The sequence below is a fragment of the Nycticebus coucang genome, chromosome 7, assembly GCF_027406575.1.
Source record: "Nycticebus coucang isolate mNycCou1 chromosome 7, mNycCou1.pri, whole genome shotgun sequence".
Taxonomy (NCBI): domain Eukaryota; kingdom Metazoa; phylum Chordata; class Mammalia; order Primates; family Lorisidae; genus Nycticebus; species Nycticebus coucang.
Window position 1 is genome coordinate 119,948,665 of NC_069786.1, and position 6,574 is coordinate 119,955,238.

The following is a 6,574-nucleotide window of genomic DNA, read 5'->3' on the forward strand; positions in this document are numbered from 1 at the left end:
TCATTTGCTATAGACAAGGAAGTTTATTTGAAAGATGTGCTTTTGCAGATGTTCTAGGACATTGGAAATTCAAAAATGTTTTTATGGTAATAGAAATAGTTTTAATTTTCTTTCCATTGTAAGGCAAGCTTTGAAGGAAAGAACATTATCTTGCGCAATGTATCTACTTCACATTTGACTTAGGTTATGAGTCTTCTTTGAAGCAAAATGAGCAGGAACCTTGTGCTTCATGCTCACTGCTATTCCCTAGTGCCTGTGTTAGCTCATGGCACTTAGTAGGCACAAAATGAGTACTTGTTTAATGAATGTATTGATAGTTATGGTGGAATATACAGACAAACTTTGTCATAAAGCAAAGAATTTTTCAAGCTGTGCTGTAAGATGAAACCTGTTGTAAGACAAGACCCACTTTTACAAGAAGACAATTTCTATATTTAACTGTACACCAGTAATTAACTATACTGTAGGCTGCTGCTTAGCGAACAAATCAGGAGGAGGTTTCTGATTATTAGTCACCAAGTGTTACGTAATTAGTCAGTAAGAAGAATTGTCTAGTTTCCAAATGATCTCCATTGCTAGATGTTTGCTTTTCTGCCTTCTCCACTCTAGCTGTTTGTGGGCAACTTCACTGAGTTGCTTTCTAACTAATAGATAATATGTCTTCAGTCTTCTAATTTATAAACATTAAACTCTGGACTACAGACTGGATTGGGTTCAGTTCATAACCGAAAACCAAAAAAAAGTGAACCTTCTCAATTGTTCTACATGAAGTTTTTTGGCCTATTTTTTTTTTTATTTCACACTAGTGGAAAGATCTAGAAGTTCACTAGCCTGTAGGCTCGAAATTAGTTCTCTCTTTGTCAAAGTGGTACCTTTAAGTTATTACAAACCATGAAATTTTACTCTCTTGGAAAAGTTTATTAAAAGACTATGCCACATAAGGAGGGAGGACCACCCAACATCAGCTAGATCAGTGGTTCTCAACCTTCCTAATGCTGCAATGTATTTTCATTGTTACAAAGGGGTCACGATGAACAGGTTGAGAACCGCTGAGCTAGATTATCTAGTAGGCAGTTAAAACCCACACTTAGTAAACCAGAGGCATTAAAAAAATGAAAAAGTTTTCTCTCATGAATTTGTGCTTTTGCCTTTAAAATATCTATACATAGCAACATTAATTTTGGCATATGTAACATTATTTTTCAGTACAAGTGGCGGAGTTGGGGGAGAGTGGGGTTATATTTTCACATTTTATCATCTTTAAAGGTTTTAATCCAGCCATGGAGTTTTAATCCAGAACTCTCTTCATATACTTAAAGTATAGTTATATGTTCCAGGAAAGATTTCTTTGTGTATTATATTTACCAGCAAGGTTTGATAGAGATCTCTCCTATTGTAAGAGTTCCCATCTGCTATGTAATTGCACATAAATTTTAAATAGCAAAGCAAAAAAATAATAGCAGAAAATAACCCTAGAACACTGTAAGAGAAACTAGGCCTATTGCCTTGGGGAAATGTGCATGTCTGCTATTTGAGCTGGACATTTTCCCCCTTCTGGGCACTAACTGAGTCATTTCCTTTGTGTTGGCCCTAGAAGTGTATGAAGTTGTTGGTGACCAGTTAAATCTGTTACGCTCGTGCTGAAGGTTGCACCTTCAGTGTCTATGAAGGCCAGCCAATTGTGCTCTTTATAAAGGGAAACCTCAATGACAGATGCTACATGTTTTAATACAAATCTTTGCCACTACTATGAAAACAATCAAAATGTGTATACTTTAGGGATGATGAGTGAGCCTTTTTATATGTATAGGTTTAAAAGTGAAACCCCTTTCATTTGAAGATACATTTCTGTGGTGGGAAGCACAGAGGTGTGATCCATCCACACTTCTGTAACTTTTTATCTCTTTCAAACTACCTCTCTGATGTAGACTACCAAACTTTCTGATAAATGTGAAAAGAATTTTTGGGTGCATTATTTCTATATTGTTTTCCTCTGACAAGAGACCCTGTCCATAGGATTTGTTGATTCCCTTTTTCCCCCAATAGCACAAGAGTGCTAGTTCTCATATTTGTTTTTCTTTAACCTAAGTGGCAAAATGTCTATTTAGGGGAGCTGGAGGAGTTACTTCAAGTAGAGTTTGTACATCTTTCTAAGGGAGAAAAATAGGGAACCATCTAAAATAACTAGCCAGTTATTCTTGTTTCTCTAGGACTGCAAACACAAAAGTATGTCTTTATCTTTAAAACAAAAGGGTTTCTCTACTAGCTTTTATTTTGATTACTGTAGTTAATCCTTCTCAAACACCTCCAGCTTATTGCCATATTATCTTATATGAAAAAGGAGAGTTTATCTCAGTCCATAGTTAGCTTATGGGATCATGTGTTCCTCAGAGCAGAATCTATGTCTTGCTTACATTTTGATCTTGACCCTGAAGGAGCAGGCCTTCAGCAGTCTCTGAATGAGTGCTTATGGCACTAATCTGGGAATTTGGTGGATTGTGTCAAAGGAGCCAAGGTTTAGATCTAGAAGAGACTTCATCATCTGTCTAGTTATTCCTTCTTCAGATGAAGCAGTCAAACCCCAGCGAGGTTAAATGCAGATTGAAAGTGACTCTGTGTTTGTATTATTCTGCCCTAGAGTAAGCAGGAGGTGCTGCTAGTCTGTGATTGTTGATTAATAAATCTCAGAATCCTCCTATAAAACACAAGTGTCAAAAAAGTAGAGTATGATTAAAAATCTACTTGAAACAAGGGATTAAACAACTCTGAAGCAAGCTCTTTTGTTAGCATGGAGAATATTTTTCTTTTTTGAGGCCGGTATGCCACATTGTTGATTTTTCCCTTTTGCAAGAGTTATTTTGGTGCTGTGTCCTGGGCAAAGTCCAAGTTTAAGCTCTAGAACACTGGTTCTCAACTGTATTAAAGGGTTGCGGCACTGGGAAGGTTGAGAACCATTGCTCTAGAACCACATGCCGTGGAATGGTGAGTAAGGCAAGGAGTCTTACACCCAGGATTACTGACAGACCTGGGAAAGGTTGTTCCCTGTAGTCATGCTATGGCTAGCGCAGGCTGGAGCAACCCATTACTCACACGCGGTGGAAGCACAGCCTCTGTCACATTTTGATACCATAAGCCCAGGCTCCATTCTAGCTCTGGCCTCATCCAGCTGGGTTGTCACAGCTGCTGCTGCTGCTTTTTTTTTTTTTTTTCTTTAATAGCACTTAGATTCTGGTTAAGAATTATCTTAGTCTCTCTTGAGAACAACAGTAAACCTGATAGTCCTTATAACCCCAAGGACTGTGCACTTCCCTCCAACTCCACTTTCAGACCAACTTGGAAGCTTAGTGGATCTTTCTGGTTGGATTCCAGACTCTGCACTGCGGCTATGGGTGATGCTGGGTCAAGCAGAGAACCTTCACTATCCTACTCTTCTTTATTCTCCAGGCTTCTTTTTTGTTTGTTTGTTTCTTTTTTCTTTTTTGAGATGGGGTCTCATTCTGTTGTGTAGTAGTACAGTCACAGCTGATTAGAGCCTTCTACCCCGGGCTTCAAGTGATCCTCCTGCCTTACAATCCTGAGTAGCTGGGACTACTGTTATGTGCCACCGTGCCCAGCTAATTTTAAAAAAATTTTTTATAGATGAAAGGGTCTTGTTGTGTTGCTTAGACTGGTCTTGAACTTCTGGTCTCAAGCCATTTTCTTGCCTTAGCTTCCTAAAATGCTGGGATTACAAGTATGAGTCACCACCCCTGGCCTAGGCTTCTCTTTTGGGTAATCCTTTAGCCCAGGGGTCCTCAACCTATGGCCCGCGGGCCACATGCGGTGGTGTAAATTGTATTTGTTCCCATTTTGTTTTTTACTTCAAAATAAGATATGTGCAGTGTGCATAGGAATTTATTCATAGTTTTGTTTTTTTTTTAAACTATACTCTGGCCCTCCAGCGGTCTGAGAGACAGTGAATTGGCCCCCTGTTTAAAAAGTTTGAGGAAGCCTTCTTTAGCCTTTGGTCTTCTAGGAATTAGCCAGGCGACCTGGGCTTGGTTCCTTCCTATCTAAATAGAGTTAGGAGGGAATGATCTCCAAGGTCCCTCCTGCCTCTTTCTGGTGTCTCTGCCTGGCTTTATATCTGTCATGGAGATAACATCTAATTGGAGGTGTACATTTATCTGATAACTACCTGTTCCTCTACCATCCTCACTTGTTTCTGTTTGTTCAGGAAATGCAGTGAGCTGAATTGGTTGTCTCATTTTCTTACATATATGAAAAACATCAATTGCTAATGGAATCTCTCCAGGATCACAATGACCTTTAGTCATGGGTTTCTAAGAGATAATTTAATTCTCTAAATAAAAATAATAGAAATGATCTAAGAAGCTTCCTTCATTATATCGTTCAAAACTATGGAATAACATACTTTGTTATGTGTTAAAATCTTCACAGGACACAGTGAATTTTTATATTTTCCTTAAGAGTATTTGTTGCTGTGTGTTTCTTAAGAGCTCTCAGTTTGTAAACGTTTTCATGAATAAACATGTTTTTCTGCCTGAAAAATAATATGTGGGTGTGATTTGTAACCTGGATAGAATATTTTTTATTTCCCATGCCTTGGCAAGGGTGAATATTTGTGAGGAGATTGCAGTGAAATTGTGAGCATTTCAAATTGCCATACTGAAGAGTCAGTACGTTAAATTATTTTAAATTCTCTTGCTGGGATAAAAGACAAAACAGAAAACAGGGGTGGGGCTAACTGAAAACTGCAGGTAGACAGAACTGAAAGAATAGGGGCCAGCCAGAGGAAACAGAAGCCAGAAGCTGCCGTGGTCTCACATGTTTGTAATAACAGTGAGGCTTCTTTGATAGAGCTATGTTCAAAAACTGGTGGTAAAACCTACAGATTACAAATCAAGTCAATCACCGCTAATGGGTATGGGATTTTCTTTCTGCGTGATGAAAAATGTTCTGATGTTAATCATGGTAATGGATGCAAATGCTGTGAATCCATTACAAGGCCCTAAACACTACATTTTGAATGGGTGGATATTGTGCTATGTCAGTTCTGTCTCTCTGTTGTATTAAATCAAGTGAGACACTTGCCAAAATAGTGGAAGAAGCTAAATTCCTTTTCCTTAGGTGTTGATAATGAAATGGCGACAACAAAGCATGTATCTTGTTTTTTGAGACCTTTCAGTGTTACTAGTGCTCATGATCAAATAATGATTTCAACGATCTTTTTACTTTTTTTTTTTTTTTTTTTAGACACAGGAAATCACTGTGCTGCCCGGGCTGGTCTCAAACTCCTGGGCTCTGCTAATCTTCCCACCTTGGCCTCTTTCCAGAGTACTGGGATGAGACAGATGTGATTCACTGCACCTGGCTGCAATAACCTTTTTAAAGTATTTTATTAGATAAAGAACATGCTGTTGTATTATTGTATAAAATACTGATTAATTTTCCCAGTATTTTATTAATACTGCAGCATAATACTGAATAAGTAGTGTTATATAAAAACAATAGTCAGTAATTGTTGACCATCTACAATGTGCCAAATACAGAGCCAGATACTTTATGTATATTGTAACGTTTAGCCCTTAAAATAGCTCTATGAGGTCCTGAAGACTGAGGCTTTAGGGGGCTTCAGGCAATCCTGATGGTGGGTGGTGGAGCTGAGACACAGGAGCCCAGGTCCTCTTGCCAGGGCCCATGTTCTGGGTGCAGGACTCAGGAGCCCTAAGGGTCCAGAGTAATCACATGCTAACTTAGTAATCACACCTAACTTGTTGTGTGATTCTGGGTAGGTAACCACATACCTCTCAATTTTAAAGGAAAGGGGGAGACAGGAAGCTAAAGTTCTTTACAGGTCCATGTAACTGTGAGTCCATTCCAAAGCCATTTCTGAGCAGTCCTTTGCCCCTGAACCCAGCAGGCATAGCAGCCACCCTCAGCATCACCTGGGAACTCTGTGCCATGGCACAATGTCACGTCCATCATTAAAAGGACAAAGCAAATAGTTTCATGATGGACTACCATTTGTTGTCAAAGTTAAAAGAACACCTGTTGGTTAAAAGATTTGATGTTTTGTAGCTGTTACTATAGTATATAGAGCATTAGCTATATCTATATAAGATAATTTTATTTCTCACGCGTGTATGTGTGCGTGTGTGTATCTAAGTGTCTCTAAATATTTTTCTCCATAGGGTGTTGGCCACATGTTCCAAATTTAAGAAGGAACTTCTCTCAATTCCTTTGTACTTCACAAGCGTGGTGACTGGGTGTTCGGTGCATCTGTGAGATGTGCCTCCCTCAAACTGTTATCAATTGAAACTGTGTTTCAATGTCAGCACGTTATCAGTCTGACATGGTTGCCCCAGGCTATAGTGCCATGGCGTCATGATAGCTCACAGCAACCTCAGACTCCTGGGTTCACACAATCCTCTTGCCGCAGCCTCCCAAGTAACTGGTGCCCACCACCATGCCTGGCTAAGTTTTCTATTTTTAGTAGAGACAGGGATCTCATTTTGATCAGGCTGGTCTGGAACTCCCGAGGTTAAGTGACCCCCTGCCTTGGGGGAGTGTT

At 39.3% G+C, this 6,574-nt stretch overlaps 1 pseudogene; it reads left to right on the plus strand.

The window, feature by feature from the left end:
- Window positions 1–6,237: 6,237 nt before the first annotated feature.
- LOC128591099 (uncharacterized) lies at window positions 6,238–6,356 on the plus strand (annotated as a pseudogene).
- Window positions 6,357–6,574: the final 218 nt, after the last annotated feature.